Source organism: Corvus brachyrhynchos, unplaced genomic scaffold (genome assembly GCF_000691975.1).
Source record: "Corvus brachyrhynchos isolate BGI_N302 unplaced genomic scaffold, ASM69197v1 scaffold44, whole genome shotgun sequence".
Lineage (NCBI taxonomy): Eukaryota > Metazoa > Chordata > Aves > Passeriformes > Corvidae > Corvus > Corvus brachyrhynchos.
This window is the reverse complement of record NW_008238359.1, coordinates 1,809,279-1,826,802: the sequence shown is the minus strand read 5'-3', so window position 1 is coordinate 1,826,802 and position 17,524 is coordinate 1,809,279. Positions and strand designations below refer to the sequence as shown.

At 42.1% G+C, this 17,524-nt stretch overlaps 1 long non-coding RNA gene across 2 annotated transcripts in view; it reads left to right on the top strand.

Annotated features, from left to right (window-relative positions):
* LOC108447082 overlaps positions 1-16,893 on the top strand; it is a 17,402-nt gene extending 509 nt beyond the window's left edge. Inside the window, exons 2-5 of one of the 2 annotated variants that reach the window (XR_001862477.1) lie at positions 2,561-2,633; positions 4,896-5,020; positions 6,819-9,392; positions 10,610-16,893. This is a non-coding gene — a long non-coding RNA (uncharacterized LOC108447082). Of the gene's footprint in view, positions 1-2,560; positions 2,634-4,895; positions 5,021-6,818 lie in introns of both variants that reach the window. The other variant, XR_001862476.1, reaches the window with a different exon arrangement.
* The last annotated feature ends 631 nt before the right edge of the window (positions 16,894-17,524 follow it).

The window sequence follows — 17,524 nt, the reverse complement described above, 5'->3', positions numbered from 1 at the left end:
CGCCCCGCGGTTTGCAACAAGCTACAGAGAGAGACATTGGTTATTTATTTAGAGTTGCGCAAGCCTGGGTGCTCGGTGGTGTTCAGCAAAAGGAGCGTGCCAACTATCAGAACTTTTTTTACTGTTTGTACGTTGTAGCACACACAGGCATTACAGAATTACAGGATCAATTAGGTTAGAGAAGACCTCTAACGTGACATGGAGTCCAAGCTGTGACGGAACGCGACCATGGCAACTAGACCACGGCACCGAGTCCCACATCCAGTCTTTCCTTAAACACCTCCAGGAACAGTGACTCTGCCACCTCCCTGGGCAGCCCATTCCGATGTCTAATCACCCCTTCTGTGAAGAAATTCTTCCTAATGTCCAGCCTAAATCTCCCTTGACACAGCTAAAGCCTATGCACTCTCATCCTCTCACTTGTTACGTGGAAGAAGAGACCGACCCCCACCTGGCTACAGCCTCCTTTCAGGGAGTTGTAGAGACACAAGGTCCCTCCTGAACCTCCTCTTCTCCAGACCAAGCACCTCCAGCTCCTTCAGCCACTCCTCATAAGATTTGTTCATTGACTACAAGTTACATAGTTATCTTACTAATTAGCACTCTATCTTCTATTGGTTAATGATTCTCTCACTTCCCGTGCTAATTCGTCCGCATGTTCAGTGTTTTATCTTTTTTGAGTTGGTGAGTTTCTTGGGTCAGTGGTGTGTGAGTTGGTAGCCAGGATCTCCCCCCTGCCAGAATTACCTTTTACCCAGTTGGAGCTGATTTAGCACAGTTGCTGAGTTGTCTTTATTAGTTTCTTCCTTATCTTGTGAGTTCTGCCAAATGTCCTTGTGGCCTGTGAATTCTGTGTTGTGTCCACTATCAGCGGTACATCCTTCTTCCCAAGCTTTTTTATCCTCCCCCTAGGTCTGAGGTCATTGAAACAGGTTGAGCCCTAAACCTTAACAAGGCAATTCTACTGACAATTTGTTTTTCTAACACCTGGACATCACTTAGAGCTTCTTGGCTGCTCTGTTTCATGGATTAAACCTCCTTTCTTGTTGATTAGGCTTGAAATACACGAAGATCAAACATTAGAGAGCATCCTTTCTTAAGAAAATTCTTACATTTACCACATTTTGTAACAAGACAGGTTTCCTTCCTGTGTTTTTGGGAACCTGGTGGTGCAAAACGCAATGTGCAGATTGATTCAGCCTCCTCCTCCCACTCACTTGCTGGGAGAAGGGTGTTTGACAGAGCGCCCAGAGGAAGCAGGTGGTGATTCTTGGGCTTCTCCAGTGGAAGCAATGCTAAAAATAGGCATCATCCTCATTCTGCTGAATGTGGTAACGTTGGCATTCATAGCAGGGCCCAAATGGCATCAGGACTGTCCTGGGGAAATAGGCATGGGCTCCTTTAGGGTAATTCTTTGGCCTGGTAACTGAGAAGGGTGAGCCCAGCGTGAGGTAATTGGGAAATGCTTCCTGTCCTGTTAGGCTGGGGCTGAGTTTTCCTTCAGTCTGTCCCTGCAGTGGTATTTTGCAGTGTTTGGAATGGGTTGTACCTCTCGCCAGAGTGTTTTTCTGGTGGGAAAAAGAGAAAAATGCCCAAGCTCTGAGCACATGAACGGTTGTGCTATGTGTCATTGGGTGTACTGATTTAGTTTGCACCCCAATAAAACAAAAATAAATGTGTTCTGTGGTGCTTTTTCCTACTTTTCCTCCTCTCTGTCACTGACTGGCAATGTGTTTTTAGGAGTGTCCAAATCCTGATTTTATGAACTCTAAAACTGAAGTGCTGCAAACAGCAGTAACCGCTGTGCTGCAATTCAATACACCTGCAAGGAGGGGCAAATGCTAAATGTTTTTCCAGAATTCCGGTATCCAGTAGTTTTGCCACAAGGTGGCATCAATGTCGGTTTATCAGACCTCGCAGGAATGGCTTTTGCCCGATCAAGGTCCGCACAGTGTGTTTCTTGCAAGGAGGCAATACACAGATATGTTGCTTCCAAGCAACAACAGCAAACTTTTAATTGAAGGTCAGCCTACCATAAAGATCAAAGTTGAAACATACGGAATTGTTGCCCTAGAAGGGAGTGACAAGCTCTTACTCATTTCCAGAAATGTAGGACCATTGAGACACCTGGGCTTAAGAAATCTGGGGATAAAAGAGTATTTGGAAGGCACATTTGGCTCTGAGAAATAGGGTTGTTTTTAACAGGAGAGGGGGGAAAACAGCAGTTGTACAGTGATGATATAAAGAGAGGAAAGGAGAAAATGACAGAGCAGTTAATATTTGGCTTTTGCTGTTTGTGCAAGATTAGATGTCAAAAAACGTGAGTGAGGCAAGGCAGGAGACGCGACTGTGTTAAGTCATTACCTAAGTCTCAGAGCACCTCCGTGAAAACAATGCATTGAAGCAACTGCTTTTGCCAGCAATGGTGTTCTGTAGCTGTAATGTGGAAGGAAAAAAACCCTGGTCTCTTTCAGAGCCTTGGACAGTTACTTGTGCGTATGCCCAGTCATGAATTTGTCATTTTAAAACAGACTAATAAGGTAGATGTTTGATTTAACAGCACGGTCTCGAGGTGGATTACTGGAGTGTGGATTGGAATTGATTGCATCTTCAAAGTATCTGTACGATCAGCTGTGAGTATTTTACTTCCTGGTGTACATATAATTGTATTATTTGACCACCAGAGGGTAGTGTCATTCCAAACAATTGCTTTTGGTGTGCTCCTATAGGAACTTTATTTTGTGTTTTGCCACGGGGAGGTGAGAATAATAGATCTTCTATGTACAAGTTCAAGCCCTTAATTTTGTAATTTGTAAAAACGAGTGTTCAGTGTCTCTTAAAATTAATTTTAGAACATATAGTTTTTTAGGTACCGAATTAGTTAGGCTCATCAGTTTCTTCTTCTTGGTGGCATTGCTGTCTCTGTCTCATTCCGGGTTGTTCTTGTGTATGCTCTCTCCTCCCTGAACAAGATTCCCTCATGCTCCTACCTGCTCTATACCAGGACATAAATAATTTCCCTTTTGTCTGATTTGTCCCATTTTCTTTTCTCCTCATTTCAAAGTCTCTCCACATCCTTTTCTCCCATCTCCCCTTCCATGCAAATCACTCCTTGTATTTTCCTTCCTATTTGTGTGTATTCCTACTTTCTCTTCTTTTCTTCCAAGCCCTTGTATTTCCTGCTTTTTCTGCATGCAGTTAACTGTTCTTAGCTGTGTGTATGGTTTCAGCCCCTTTCCTTCCTAAAATTCCCTCATCTACATCCTTTTTCTATGGCAGGCTGAGTCATGTGGACGGTATCAATATGCCTGGAATTCTTGGATGGGTTTTGCAGGGTTGAAATTGGCCATTGTCATGCTGGAAAATGCTGGTGAATGCTTCCATCCATATTAATGTTAATGAATAATGGCAGAGGAGCTGAATCTGTAGTTCAGGTAACAATATACCAGGGAATCTGTGTGCCCCGTTTTCTCTGTTTGGGTTCAGTTGGTTTCCCCCAAAATTAGTAGATTTCCACTGACGTTTAAAGCTGCATTGGAAATACAGCAAGTAAAAGTAGTCATAGTGCCTCCAAACAGAAGATCGCTGTTGAGCAGGCCCTGGCAAGCTCGGGCACAGCTTTTCTTAGCAAGCAGCTGCAGAGCTTTGGGACATTTCCCCTTTCTGGCTGCGTTTCACAGCACTTGGATGCCGGTGCCAGGATTTGCACCAGAGGGCAGCCGGAAGCTCTGCTGTTCTGCTGTGCGGAGAGAGATCCCGGTGCACGGGCAGTAGGGAAGAGCCAGGGATCATACCATCCGGGAATGGCTCAGTGCACAGGAGTCTGAGCTCTTAGACAATACACCCGCGAGCCTTTGGTTTCAGGACAAGAAATGCCACTGCCTGCGAGGGCTCTTGCCTCAAGGACCTGGTGAGGGCGTTGGCAGGGATCAGAGTGTGCCAAGTGTACAGACTCTTTAAAGCTTTGCCCACACCGTCAAAGTAAACAGCATCAGGGATATCCCTGAGCACCGAACTCAGCTGTTTCTACTGATTCTCAATCCTTACATGGTTTTAGCCTGGGCCAATGAGCAGTACCCCAAAATATTCCAGGGGGTGAGTTAGGGGATACATCCTGCTGTTACAAATAGGCAGACTGTGCTTTCATGGACTTTTTGAGGCTTTCATAGACTGGACATTGGATGTCCTGTGCCAGCTGGCCTCAGGGGCAGAGACTGGTCCCAGACTTGTTTAATTTACTAATGTGAGTGTAATCACAGTGACTGGGCCCAGCCACTGGACTGAAAATCTGTTTTTCCAAACCCTGTTTGGTTTAGACACCAGGAACTGAAGGGAGGTTGCTTCCATCTGTTCCCCTATTCTGCCTCCAAAGATGACTGCCTCATACAAAAGAGCCAGAAGCTTTATTTGCTCTTCAGTCATGACTCGCCACCTTGCACCTCTAGCACTTAGTTAGACCACTGATTTTTGTTTTCTGATCATGCTGTTGGCTTTGATGGGAAGGACTTTTTTTTTTCTAGAAATGTAACAAGCAATGTTATTTTATGAGGTGAATCATGGACGAAGGAAATCTCCAAACCACCTGATGTTCATAATCTCTGAGGTAACAAGACATATACAAATTAATATAGATAAAATCACTATTCCCTAATAATAGACACAGCTTTCAATGTTGTTTCTACCAGATATTTTGTTGTGGAAACCTACCTGTTATTATTGCAGCAGTGGGTGTAGAATTAGGATTCTAAACAAAAGTTTTCATAAGACTGGAGCAAAACTAGATTAATTTTAAGTTAATGATGAATGGAAGGCAGGTCCTGTTGGCAAAAGACCCTTGGATTAACTGATGCGTGCTTTGTTTATGAGCACTAAAGTATTTCTCTTTTTCCCTGTAGACCAAGATCCAGAATTAAAGTGAATCTGTTGGTTTTGATTTAAAACCAGAAGGATCTGCCTGTCTTCATAGCAGAGGTGCTCCAGCCCTTTGATCATCTTCATGGCCTCCTCTGGACTCGCTCCTGTAGGTCCATGTCCTTCTTATGTTGGGGCCCCAGAGCTGGATGCAGCACTGCAGGGGTGGTCTCACCAGAGCAGAGTAGAGGAGGAAAATCCCCTCCCTTGCCCTGCTGGTTGTGCTGCTTTGGATGCAGCCCAGGACATAATTGGCTTTCTGGGCTGTGAGTGCACATTGATGGGTCATGTTGAGCTTCTTGTCAACCAATACCTCCAACTCCTGCCCCTCAGGGTAGCTCTCGATCCCTTCATACCCCAGCCTTTATTTGTACTTGGAAATGTATTGGAAATGCCCTGACTCATGCAGGACCTTGAACTTTACTTTGTTGCACTTAATGAGGCTTACAAGGGCCCACTAAATCCACCCTAATCAAAAAGGATGAAAGCTTAAAAAGCCAAAGGCAGAGAAGAAGCTTCACATTTTTTAGGGGCTCTTGTTTTTCAAGGCCATTTATCTTTTTCCCCCCCCCCCCCTCTTCTGGATTATGTAATACAAAATAATCCTTAGCTTTGCTTTTCTTAAGTGTTGCTGTTAGCTGCCATAACCCCATTCATGATAGTAAAGTGACACTTGCTAACAAAAATTGCACAGTGTTCAGTCCTTCATCTTTTGTTCCCATCATGTTGCTTTCCATCTGTTTGAAGCTTGTTCCAGAATCAAACTGCTTGCCTTAAAATGTGGTCCTGTATAGAACAGGGAGTCCATGAAGCGAATGCTTATTGTCTCAATATCTCTGCTACACCCAACTTGCAAAAGAATTTTTAAGTTGCTTGTGAACATATTTTCCTTGATTATATGAGGTAACATAGAACCATATTCTAAGTATTGTAAATGCTGAAAAACCAGTAGAAGGCCCTGAGCTGAAATGACTCATTTTCAAGTATATTTAAGATAACAATCTCCAAAACAACCAACTGAATTCTCTGCTTCTGTTTATTATGCATAGTGCCATAGATCAACAATAATTATCATTGCTTTGTTTTCTTTTTACCTGTGATTGTTTCCAGGAAAAAGAAATGTGTAAGTACAAAACACAATATTCTGCTGAACTTGTAAAGAAAGATACGTTACTGAATTCTGGTTGCCCTCACTGATAATTAGCTTTCTCTCTATGAAGTACCATGGAACAAACCCAACAAATAAATTACCACTGTGATTTAGAGTAGCTCCAATGAATATTTTTGTACAAATACAGTTTTTAGGGGCAGTATTGTCTCATGTATCACTAAAATATGTTTGGGATGACTTTGTGTTTTGCAAGGCTGTGTTAGAGCCTTGGAATCCAGCAGTCTTTTTTAGCACGCTGTCTTTATACTCTGTAAAAGCTTTTCAACCTGGTTCACACTCAGTTTTGTCTTTCTCCTTCCCATATCTGGGTTGTGAGTGGCAGTCACTTTACTGTGTGAGCAGGAGGGCTTGTGCTAGTAATGCTCCCTTTTGCACTTGTTACCAAAGCAGTTTGGTTTTGGCCCAGGCAAAGCAGTTCTTGAATTCGAGTTTGATTGTAGATAAACTGTGTATTCAAGTGTAAATCATCTCTCTGTATGATGTTGGTGCACACCTGCCAAGTGTCCTTCTGAACCAGTAATCAGACATCACATTCCCTTGACATGTATGAAAGCATTTACCAAAAAAAGTGCTTTAGCAAGTGTGCCAGAAACTTCTTTGTGGGAAAGAAGTGAGTTCTTTTGTTCTCCCTCTCTCAGTTGTTACTGATAATGACTCATGTGTTGCTTACAGCCTCCAAAGTACAATAGCAGTAGTTCCGAAAGCAAAAGGGAGCTCTGCTTTTCTTTATGAACAGGTGATGAAAGATTTTGAGAGAAGGAGGCAGCCCATCTTAGAAGGCTTTGAATCAGACAGCTGCAGCAGCAAGCTTGACCAAAGGTGAGTGGAGAACCAGATATAAAGGGAATGATCACAACTTTTAGTTGGCTCTGATGTTGTTTGCCTCTGGTGCGAAAGGAAAGATTGTGGACCTGTGGAAAAAGAGCATGACTCTGATTTATGCCTGTTTTTATGTTGCACCTTCACTTGAGCTGTACCATGCCTGTGTCCATTGTGGTTTCCTTCGAAGAGAGCATTTTGTAAGCCTGTCTTTGCTGGCATCCCTGTTGATAAGGTGCGTTTGTTCGTTGTCTGTTCCCGATGCCGTGAAGCTGAAGCAAAGGAGAACTTCAGTGTCAGACAGGAAGATCATTTTGAGTGACTCGCTGTGGCAGAAGTTTGTGTTAGTGAAGTTGTTGCTTCTAGTACTGGGAGACATCTCATGCCTGTTTATTGTTGCATTCACATAATTGCTTTGAAAGTTTAATAAGATTAAATCTTTATTAACACAACTGGGTTTCTTTCATTTCACTCAAGCAGATGCAGTACTTTTTCTATGGGGGATTATTTTGTTTGCTTATATTTTATATTTCAATACATGTATTTTTTTGCAGCGTAAGAAGCAGCGTTGAGTGGTTGATTCCTTCCATAAAGAAATCATAATTCATTTGTTAGAGATGAGGTAATCTGGTAGCAAAGCATGCATGCTAGTCAAGAGAGGTGCAGTCTAATCCTTATTGCATAACCATGTGTTGTGGACTTGTTTTGATTCCAGCTCCGCCTGTCTGCAGCCTTCTACTTGTCAACTGGCAGTGTCAACACTTGGGTGTATGGATCATCATTGCCAAGTGGCATGCAGTCACAATCTCAGATGGGATCTCTAAACCTCATGTAATACAATTAATTAGAAATAACAGTGATATTGGAATATTACATGAGTGTTAAAAAGTATGTTTCACAGCACTATTACAAGATGCAGTAAAACATTGCTCATTTTACAGGGCAGTAAATTAACAGATTGTTCAATGCCTTGTCTGAGATGTCAGGAGGGCTGTGGATTATGTGGAGCTTCTTGACTCCCAGGTTTTAACCTTGATCACAAAATCAAAGTATCGGCACCCTCAACAGATACTCCCTCAGCTACTTCAAGTTATTGGTAAACCCAAGAACTGTGACACCTGAAAGCGTCACAGAGTTCCTGTGTGTAGAGCACACAGTCTGTGCTCAGGGGACTGGCTGTGATTTTGTTGGGCTTTCTTTTTCTTCAGCTGCTCCTACTTGGGTGTTCTGGGCCTAAAAAGTGAGCAATGGGTTTGCTTTTTGCTGTGGACATGCTGGGCTCAAGCTGAATCACCTGGAGCTTTGAAAGTTTTCATGAGGGTGAGATGAGGGCACTGAGTATCAAGAGACTCTTTGTCCTCAGTCAGATGCTAGGCATCATACTTCAAGACAGATAATAAGAGGTAACTTGAAGGATAATATTGAGTCACCAGATCTTAGAAACAAGTACCGTGTCAAGCCTGCTGTTTCGCAGTTATTCTGTTTCTAGCTTTCTATGAGTTTTAACCTGTTGAAGGGTGCCACATTGAAGTCTCTCAAGCCTGAACTTCCATGTCATCTTTGAAAAAAGATTATTTAGGGTCAGATTCAGCCAGTGCATAACCACAGACAACTGCTAATTTTCTATAATGCCACTGGTTTCCCAGAATTGAAGCTTTTGTTATAAACACCCATTTTCTCCCACCTTCTTTGATTTCTAGCCCACAGGATTTCAGAAAACAATTTAGTATGTGACTGAAATGAGTTTTCAGAGTTCTGTGGGAAAAATAGTCCTGAGAAACATGAACGGATGCCTTTCTTCTCAGTGGGTAATATTTCTGAACTTAACAAATGAAATGGTTTCATTTTTGTTACCATATTATTGAGGAATTGGAGTAAAGTGCCCTCACAGTTTCCGAGTCCACCTAGGGACCAAGTAACCATGAAAAATGACACTTTTGGAGTTGATAGAAAAAGTAGCAACTGTGCTAACCGCTTAGATAACCACTTAGACCTAATAAAAAGAAATGTGTTTATAGGCATGTCAAAAGAACAGCAATACAATACAAACAAAAACCTATGAAAGCAATAAATGAACAATATTTTCAGGGCTAATTATCAGGCAAGAGAAAAATTGCTAATTAAATTTAGCAATGACATAAAATTGGAAGACAAAATCAAAACAAAGAAGAAGTGGAACATCATATAGGAATCACTGCATAACCTTAAGGACTGGATTAAGAGAAGTCACATAGTCATGTACTGGGGACTAAGGAAAAAAATTTGATAGAACAGAGGAGATTTGCAGAAAGAGTAGAGGTAAAACATCTGGATTCAGTTGCCAGCTGCCAGTGTACTGTGGACCAGCTGTAAGATGTGCCTAGATGAAGGCAAATGAAATCTTGAAATGTCTCTTGTTGCTCTTTCAGAGTACATGGAAGAAGCTAAAACTCCACAGAGAGATGACCTGTTCAGTGTAAAAGACAATACTGACACAAGAACAAATGGAAAGGTATACGTGTGAAATGTGAAGTAGGTGAACATTGCTAAGCCAGAAACCAAACACATTTATTTTCAGCTTTGATTCCCATGCTTCTAGTAGCAAAGAACACAATTTCATGATTCAAGGATTCCTTTCCAGTTGCAGTCATGTTATCAGTTACGTTCCTAGAATGACAGCTGAAAAATGTGAGGGCTCATTTACTGTCAGTAATACTTTTCCTTGCTAAAATACAACAACCTCCAAGAAACCTGGGAGGTAATCTTAAAGAAAAGCCAAAGTCAAGTTACCAATTATATCAGGGTTCATTAGGCTGTGCCAGAGCACCACTGACCCCACATAGTTTGTCTAAACAATAAATATAAACAGGAAGAGGGGTTTTAATTAAGCTGAGGATCAAACAGAGGATTTCAGTAATGCAATGTCTCTCCCAGTCTGCTCTCAGCAGAATCTTCAGCCCAATATCTGAAAAGGGAAATTGCACTCAAATAGGATAGGGGAAAACTGACTTGCATGTAAGAGCCAAACCAAAACTGGAGGTCAGGAAAGTGAGAAAGACAAATGTTTGCTTCAGAAATAAATATACCTTAAAAAGACAGAGCCTGAGTCTTTTCTAATGAGCTAAGGCTTAAAAGAAATCTTGGTTATGTAGGATTCTGCATCAGTGTTTGCGTGCCCACTCCAGACCAGTTCCATAATCTCCAACTGGTAAACCACCAATAACAAGGATAATAAATGCTTAGGATTTCAAGACACAGACTTATGATGAACCAGGGAACTAGACTTGGTAATACTGCATGGCAATTGAATCCTACTGGTTCTAATGAAAAGGGATTTTGAAGAAAAAGAAATAAAAAAGGTAGCCTTTTGTACGCTAAAGGATGCAATGCATTTAAAACATACTTAAAACATACTCAAAACGTAATAATTAGCTGCATGGATCCCTTCGGGTGAAATATTTAATAAGAATGTGTGAAAACCTAATTCCCTCAGTGTTTACCATCTGACATGAATCTAATGAACTGATGTTAAGGGTCAGTAGACCATAACTTTGCAAATTCCTTCCGAAATGTGACTGATACCTTACCAGGGGAATCACAGCTCATATGGAGACCACAAAAAAGCATAACTTGCAATAAAAATAATCAATTTCCTTTAATGACTTGTAATGGGGCCTCTGTTTGAGACTACCTATTTAGTTTTAATTAACTCTGATGCTTTTCAATCAGGAATCTGTTTTGGGCTGACTCATCCCTACTTCCCTCTGAAATTTCAGCCAGAGATGTTCAGCCGTTTCCCAGTATGAAAAGAGAAGAGTAAGTTGTTTTTCAGTGTTAAAATATCTTAGAAGCTCAGATGCTTTTGTGGTGTGATTTTTTTTGTTGTTTGATTTTGTTGTTGGTTTGTTGGGGTTTTTTTGTTGTTGTTTGTTTGTTTGTTTGGCAAGAGGATGGGATATGTATCAGGTCTGTGCCTCTTGTGCCTGTGAAAATTGACCTAAATTTGGCCAAGTCAGGAGGCTTTAAAAAAGAATCTCACTTTTCATGTTCTTGGGAGATGTGCTGAACTTCAACAGTAAAATAAAACAGTGGGTGGGAGAATGACAGAGGCTGGATGAGAAGATGATGGGAGAGAGGGGACATAAACAGGAAACTAGGACTGGCCTTATGAAGGTGTTGAATTGGCTGTGGGGGAGTAGACAAAGATTTACCTAAACAGTTTGGTGTGCGTGGGGACAAATACATTGGACAAACAAAACAGAAATGACAGGATGTATGGGAAGTGAGAAACTGAGACTGAGCAAGAGATGTTCCCTATGGGACTGGAGAGATTAACTCCTCCACCTTCCAGGATATTATAAAAATAAGAAAGAAATGCTGAGGATCTATCATGATGAAAATCATAGAATATAGAATAAAGTAATATTTTCTGTCTTCAATTTGGCCAGCTTACAGTGAATATGACTTCGGAACATGCAAGAAATTAGGAATTAAAAAAGGAATTGAGCTGCTGTTGCTTTAAAAGGTGGATTGCTGACATATCCATGAGATATCTAAATTATACTTTTGTAAGTTCGTCGCCATAAACTCTGTATTTCAAAAGGAGACTCAGCTTGCTTGAGACTCAGATCGCATAAACTTGGTGCATAAAGGCAAATGACATCAATCTCCTCTTGAGTGAGTGTTGTTCTTTTTTGTGAACCAAATGAGGAAGCAGGGACCTGTGGAAAAACAGCACCAACGCAGGTAGTTAAAATCCACCATAAGGAATATATACAAAGGGCAGTAATTAAGGTGGTGCAGCTGACATTCACTTTGGCATTTTGCAGCCTTCAAATGCTTAGATTTGCAAATTTCATTAATGTTCGCTCAGCCTCCTTTTTGTGCGTTTAATTAACATTGTGTATTGTTTGTATAGAGATAGAGCCTGGAAGCCCTAGGCAAGGATTCTAAGGCTTTGCAGTCACAACACGGAATAGCTGTCAGACGCCCAGATTTTTCAGTTACTACTGACTTGGACTACATTTGAAAAACTGAGATATATGAGCTTTGTCTGGGAACCCGAATAGCAGTGTGTAGTCCCTGATTTGTCTACTTATACTGTATGCTTTTTGAACTGGAGACGTTCTCTTTGCACAATTTCTGCTGTCCTTTGTTACCACCTTAGAACTAAATTCTGTGCTGATAAAGATGGTCAGTAATAATTTGTAATATAAAACCTTTTAAAATCCTTAAGCCTCGCTGCTGGATGTGAGAACTCCCCAGCTGGATGTTGCAGGCTGAGTGCTGTTAACAAACAATAGAGATTGTAATTTTGTTTTGTTGAAAGTGCTTGTGGTTTTGAAGACATCCATTCTTCTTCTCCTTCCCACAGAGCTCAAAGTGACTTGGCCATGCAGTAGTGACTGTGGAAGTTTCTGGCTTCTATGCATTTCTTACAGTATTAAATAAGCTGCTTGGTTTTGTAACACATGAACCAGGTAGAATTGTTTTCCCAGAAAATGCTTCAGTGAGTGTCACTCATTGCCTCAGGCAGGCAGGCAGGCGGTCAGGGATAGTGTGTCTGTCTTGTTCTTCATCCAGCAGTCCCTTCTGACTGAGCTGTGGGAATCGGGCTTTCTCAGGTCAGGGAACTTGTCTGAAGAGCTCACTCCCCGAGGATGCCAGCCACCGTTCTGCTCCAGCCTTCTTCAGGTCTCCTGGTGCACATCTTGGAAGTCAGTACATTCTTTGGCAGCTGCATCTCACCCTTCTTCTTTAAACTTATTTGGTATGTTTCATACAGGGAGATTGTGTGATACACTTTTGTTTCTGCAGCATCCTGGAAGCCTGGATAAAAGATTTAGTGAAAAGAAAAAAATAGGTAACAGTGGGCTAAATATGTCGTGATTTGATTGCATGGAAGTCTGTAGACTTACACCTGGTAGGACTCTGGTCTAATGTGTGTGGCAAACTTGTGACTGACAGGAGAATTTGGCTCAGATTGCAGGCATGTGGATCAACTGCAGGATCAAAACTTTCCATTCCAATTGGAATAACAAGAAAAGTCATCTCACGTGCTCAGACAAACTTCGGTTTCATCAGCTGCTTTCTTTTGATCTGCAGTAAGTACCAGTGATCACAGCTGAAACGATCACTTTGTTAGACAAGGGAGAAGTGCTGGTGTAGATGTTCCTAATGACGCCCCTCTCTGCCACAGAAGGTGACACCACAGCAAACAAAAATAGTGAGCATAGCTAACAAAACCGTTCCCTTGCAATCAAAGTGTAAATAACACTTTGACATTATGACTTCATTGCTATATAATGCTTTCTTTGGAATTGCATTGCAAGCAAAAAGGCAAATTACTTAAAAAAACCCCAAATCTTTGTGGAGCAGAGGTCTCAAGTGTGCTGTTTCTTCGTTGGCCATCCTGCAGAACAACCAGCAAACTGCAGCTTAGCCCATAAACCTCTCAGGAACTAATCTGGCCTTGATGGAAGCAGAGGCTTTACAACAAGTCTGGAGAATTTAGAAACAAATGGAGATCAGGAGAAGTAAAAGGAGTTAACCAAAATAGATAGTGTCACAACAAGGGTGTAAGTTTATTTTGTGAAATAACTGATTTTTGACAAGGAAAATAGGATCTCTCGGCACTTCAGTGAAGTAGTTGGTGTGTTGCCACAAAGAAAACTGAGCTAAACAGGTGAAAGTGAGGATTAGGGCGAGAAGGATGGCATAAACAGGTGAGGTCAAAGTCCCGTACTTATTTGGGATTTTGCATGATTGCATCCTTGAGCCCATTAAACTCGTTGTTTTGTGCCATGTTGTCTATGTTAAACTAACAGGTCATGAAGGAAAGATTCATGGAAAACATGCAGGTGAACAGCAAAAGGGATGAACTCTGCTCTGGTTTTGCCAAGCTCCGTCTGGGTTGACAACTAGCAGCTGTCAGGGTGTTGTCACTGTGTGCTGTAGGCTGTGCATGGGGTTTTTGGGTTATTTGGATATGCAAAATTTTCTGTGAGGAGACTGTGTGCTTGACATGGTCTGCTGGTAAGTGCAAATTCTGGTCTGTATACTGTCTGTGAACCTAAAAAAGATCATTTTTCTAGTATTTTATGAAGTAGACCAAGACTTAATTAACTAGTTTTGGAAGTAGTTTGCAGAGTGGACTTAAAGGGGAAATCTCTCATTCCTCACACTATGCAAAGCAATAATTTCAGCTGCATTTCTGCTTACCCTGAATACCTTCAAATAATTGTGCTGTTAAAAAAATCCCCAAAACAGGCCTAGAAGGTTGAAGAGGGGGAACTCTTTGGAAGTAGAGAACTTCCTATATAGGTTTCGAGGATTTGGGTTGCTTGCTGAGCTGATTTATTTTTTAAAAGCACTTAAGGTAATGCATTTCAATTTATTTTCCCTTACTAAGTGAGCCTTGTAACCTGCTGTTTTTGTGATCTTCTCAGACATCCCATTATCTTCCAGGCTTTGGGGAAGAAAACCAGGAAAAGAGACAGGCACTGGCAATCTCTAATTAGAATTTGTTTAATAATAGCAGCCTGCTTACTTCTTTTTCATGTTTCAACACATTATCTTCTGTTCTACATTTACTTATTAAGCCTGAGGACCATCTGCTGAAGGAAATTTAGCTCCTGTAGTAGGAAGGAACCACATGCAATTCCTACTTATGCTAACAAAAGCTTAAGTGGACTTACTAGTGGTTTGAATATAGTAACATATAAGCTGAAGATAATTTTTTTAAATAGCTCTAATTTGTATATGTGCAGAACATGTACATGGTGCAGAACAAAACAGAGGTGATAAACTCTTGTTATCCTACTCCCTGGCATAACATAAATGACTGTCAAGGATACTGAGCAGTGGAGGATCTGGCCCACTTGTCTTATTAGGTTGTTTTCCTGGGTATACTTTCAGTGCCTGTTTGTTACAGAGATTAGTCATGTATCTGCAATGCTGGATGGTTTTCCTCCATTTCTACAATAGGATGTGCTACTCCCAGTGGAAATAAATAAATAAGCACAGTAACTCCTGCTTTTTGCAGTACCAGTGGGTGGTTTGGATGTGTGTGTGTGTGTGTGTCATGCTGGAGCTGTGAGTTCAGGCTTGGCAAACTATTACCGGATCATTTAGGTTAGAAATTATTACTCATAATTAGTGTTATGGTGGTGCCTAGAAGTCATGGCCTTGCCACTGTGGGTACTGATAAAAACATCAGATGGAAGCCTTGATCTCGGTCTGTATAAGACATGTGGTCCAGGTATGATTTTCACGTATGGGCATTTAATGGGATTTTAATGACTGTATGGCCTAGGCTGGGTGCATGTTTTGTCTGCTTAGTTTTTAAAACTGAAAGGCATCAGCCAAGGATTGTGGCATCCCTGGTGACTATGCAGGTTGTACACAGGCTAGGAGCAGGTAGCTGTTTCCTGTCTTTTTCTGTTCATGAAGAAAGACAACACAATGAAAAAATTAGGATGATTAATAAAACAAGCAGCATTTCCAGCATACTTTGCTGGAAATTGCGTCTTTGTGGCTGAGCATGATGGCACCATCCTTAGCTTAAATTTTATTATGGAGGCTGCAGTGCTGTGCTTATGGATTTTGTGTAGTTCTTCTCGCCAAAGGAAAGCATGGGAGAAAACAGCCCTGTGCTTGAGGGAGTTCCAGCCTGATGAATACCAGATGATACCTGGTGGACTGTGTGCCCCCATTGCTCCAGATACACCATTATGCCCTTCCCAAGGGCATTCAGTGGAGCTGGAGATGCTACAGCTCCTAGAGAGAAATTTCTTTGATCCATTTGAACAAGAAAATGTGAGCACCATCCCACAGATATAATCTTTCTGTGACTATCACTTACTGAATTTGTTTATTCCAGTGGTGTTCTCTGGCAGGAATACTAAGGAACAAAATATTAATTTTTGAGCATTCTGTTGGAGTTTAGGTGTGTAGGTTCACAAGCATTGTCCTTCAAAATCACCAGCCCAAGTGATTTATTTCTGGTTGGCAAAGTTTCTTGCTTTCTGAATTTTTCTTGGCAAGCAGTTCAGCTCCCGTGTTGCTCTTAATTCTACCTGTGATCCTTAGAGTAGGCACTCCTTTGTCTGCATCCACTAGGGGTTGTGGTCTGGAAGCATTGCCCCAGGCACACCTGCCTCACAAGGGACAGCACTGACCTGAACACACATCACAGCACTCACACTCACATCAGGAAACAAGTAAATAAATAACCACAGCACTGCAGTTAAGTAGTCATGTTAGCTTGGAGCACAACTGGATGTCCCTTTTCCCTGCAGTGTGTTCTAACCCTTATGTTTCTTCTTTTTGGCATGGTAATTTCTAAATAGTTTGTTGCACTGTGACAAAATTCCTGCAGCAATTTTTCTTGTGATTATTTCCTTGGGCACTTTCATGCTTTTTCGCAATTCTACTCTTCTTCTTTGCTTCAGGCACTGCTGGGTACACTCTGCACTCTGGTGAGTATTGCTGTGGCAGTTTAAGATGTGGCTGCCTGTTCTGCCCCTCTGGTGTGGGTTACTCCTTCACATCAGAGCTGTCAGAATGAGCCAGTGCTGAGGCTTCTACCTGATGACAAAACCAAACCAGTAGGTAGTTGATAAAGATGTATCTGAGTTAAGACACTTGGTTTTGGAGACAAGCAGGCAAAATGCAGGCACGCATTTCCTTCTGCTGACTTTGCTGGAGGGATGAGTGCACCCTCAGCAAGTTCGCAGACGACACGCAGATGTGTGGTGCAGCTGATGAGCCTGGAGGATGGGATGCCATCCAGAGGGACCTGGACAAGCTCGAGAAGTGGGCCTGTGGGAACTTCATGAGGTTCAACAAGGCCAAGTGCAAGATGCTTCATGTGAATTGGGGCAACTCCTGGTATCAATACAGACTGGAGAATGAATGGATTGCAGCCCTGAGAAACAGACTTTCGAGTGCTGGTGGATGAGAGGCTGGACATGACCCGGCAATGTGCTCTCTCAGCCCAACCATGTCCTGGGCTGCATCCAAAGAAGCGCAGGCGGCAAGGCAAGGGAGGGGATTCTGCCCCTCTTGTGGAACCCCACCTGGAGTATTGAATCCAGCTCTGGGCTCTAAGCACAGAGAAGACATGGATCTGACTAGTGCTGCAAGAATTAGCAGGAGGCTGGAGCACCTCTGCTGTGGAGACAGGCTGAGAGAGTTAGGGTTGTTCAGCCTGGAGAAGAAGAGAAAGCTCCAGGAAGACCTTCCAGTCTCCTGGAGGAGCAACTTCCAGTGCCTAAAGGGGCTACAAGAGAGCTGGAGAGGGATTTTTGACAAGGGTGTGGAGTCAGAGGACAAGAGAAAATGGCTTTAAACTGAAAGAAGATACATTTAGATTAGATACCAGGAAGAAATTCTTCCCTGTGAGGATGGTGAGGCACAATCACATATTGCCCAGGGAAGCTGTGGCTGCCCCATTCCTGGAAGTGTTCAAAGCGAGGTTGGATGGGGCTTTGAGCAGCTTGGTCTAGTAGAAGGTGTCCCTGTCCATGGCAGGGGGGCTGGAATGAGATGGGCTTTAAGGTCTCTTCCCACCCAAACCATTCTATGATACTATGGGAGATCCAGCCTGAGGTAACAGCTAACAGCTGCAGAATGGAAACATCT